Genomic DNA, 2,226 nt, shown 5'->3' with positions numbered 1-2,226 from the left:
GTGTTCCGTGGATTAAAGACTGTTTACGTTTACTCGTGCCTCCTACGTGCTTCCTAAACAGCATATTGTAACAATATGTATTGTGAAATCATCATATATTGATTGTTTTTATTTATTGTAATGTAATTTTTTTTTTTACCAGAGGGATTAAGGTAATATAGGTAAAATATAAAATAATTTAAATTCAAATCCATGTCATGTCAATTTTTTCTATTAAAATTAGAATTTCCATAGGGTATATTATAAATGTACACATAGATAATATAAATTCACATAATAAGTTTCAATTATACAGCTTAGGTGTTATGAATGCAATATCTGTCTTTGTGCACGTATGATTTAATTGTATCCAACTCGATTATTATTTCAATAAAGATTTAAATGTGTATAAAAACACTTTTATAGCAGTTACAGGAATTTCTCTGAATTTCATCCCACACTAGTTGTTCTTTTTTAATGAGTAAATGTGAATTATAATGCACTCTGTCTGCTACCTCAATTCAAATTCAGGAACTGAAAGGCATTCTCAGTTTAGTTCTTCATGGCACACAATGCTGATGATATACCTTCCCCTGATTAGGAACAAATGTCCCTGCAAGGAACACCACACAATGGGGAGAAGTTGCCGTTAGCCACGGGGTACATTAGCATGGAAGTGAGACAGAGAGAGATAAGTCATTGTTAAGATAGCATGCAATATGTTTTCTTCACCTAAACTATTGTGGGGGAAATTAGCATAATGCTGGCCTGGCGAGGATTTTTCCCCAAAAAAAAACAAAAAGGGGGGTGGAAGGCGCTGCAGTGAGAAGGAACAGAGGAGCAGATCAGGACTTAGAGCTGGAACAGGTGCAAATGCACAGCACAAAGAAGGCAAACAGAGGAGTCAGTGTTCAGCTCTGTCAGAGGAGTGAAATATTTAAGTGATTTGGAAACAGTGAGCGTTCTTAGGCCCCCCCAGCTATCACTGTAGACTGCTGTGCTTGGCCAGAAAAAAGAGCTACTGAGGGAATGGCAAGGTCTGTGTGATTCTGTGTCCCTCCTAGACCCAAGCGTCCCTAAAACCAACACAGATGATTGAACTTTTATGCTTTTGCAAGTAAGCTGTTATCTTCCATGCAGGGTCAGATGAAATGACAAATTCTTTAAGACAGGTTCATGTAAAATGCATTTTCTTTACATCGCTCCTTTGCACACATTGTGTGGCTTTGCTTCTCACAGTCCACCTTGTATGGCCTTCAAGTATGGACCACTAAAAAAGCTTTACCCCTAAAGAAATAAATAGTAATTTAGAAGAAGCTAGTCATATCAGTTTCCTAATACAAACTTTCTTTCATTTTAAATGGAATTTAATTTACAATACTTGAGAAAGCTATCCATTTGCATTCATCTCAATTGCAGTACTCCCTTAAAGCACACACACACACACACACACACACACACGCAAATTGAGTAGGTTTTACTTTGAAACATATTTCACTCAGAAATTGCTAGTAAGTTAAAAAGAAACAGCAAGTAGCACATCGAATTAACATTTTTGAAGTACTAAGACTTATACTCCAATAAACTTTGTTGTATTTGCAGCTTTGAAAAAACATTTTTTACAGTGTATGGCACAATTGTTTTAGAAGGAACTGTGTTTTAATTTCTTTTTATTTTATTTTCTTCTCTTTTCTTTTGTCCACAGTGCATGTAATAGCATCAACCAGCAGGCGTTAGGGCCATGCTAATCAGTCATCCATTGCTAGTTTTCTGATTAACATTTTGTTTTCACTCATTGATCATGTTTCATACCTGATGAGCTTACATTTATAAATGAATTTATAAGGCTCAAAGAAAAGTGCTTTTTCACAAGCATTAGGTCTTTTAAAAATCACACAGAACAACTCAATGAAGCACTTGAATGAATGCATTACCTTCGTTCAAGAAATTAAGTGGCATTAAACAATAATTCTAAAATGGCAGCACTGCTATTTTAAAATGCATATTTTTCATTAATTCCTGATGTCTTGTTGTCATTTATATATAGCAAATAAAACTCAATACATCTGTCACACAAATAGTGATTAAAACAAATTTAACAGAAAGAAATAAAGGGGTGAGTTCATTCTGATCTTATTGTTAGATCATTATGATTAATAACTTCATCACATTTCTCTTCTCACACACTGTGGCATTGTTTAGAGCACAGACACCCTTATAGTCTCCTTCAGCTCTGTGATTTGTGTT

The 2,226-nt window shown here is 34.8% G+C and overlaps 1 long non-coding RNA gene across 1 annotated transcript; it reads right to left on the bottom strand.

Annotated features, from left to right (window-relative positions):
• Positions 1-620: 620 nt before the first annotated feature.
• Positions 621-1,990, bottom strand: LOC107732439 (uncharacterized). The gene is made up of 3 exons (XR_001638874.1): positions 1,914-1,990; positions 1,178-1,266; positions 621-1,055 (listed from the first exon to the last, which is right to left on the bottom strand). It is a non-coding gene; the product is annotated as an uncharacterized LOC107732439 (long non-coding RNA).
• Between the last annotated feature and the right edge of the window lie 236 nt (positions 1,991-2,226).

The sequence above is a fragment of the Sinocyclocheilus rhinocerous genome, unplaced genomic scaffold (assembly GCF_001515625.1).
Source record: "Sinocyclocheilus rhinocerous isolate Xijiao unplaced genomic scaffold, SAMN03320098_v1.1 scaffold1150, whole genome shotgun sequence".
NCBI classification, from domain to species: domain Eukaryota; kingdom Metazoa; phylum Chordata; class Actinopteri; order Cypriniformes; family Cyprinidae; genus Sinocyclocheilus; species Sinocyclocheilus rhinocerous.
This window is presented reverse-complemented; position numbering and strand designations above follow the sequence as displayed.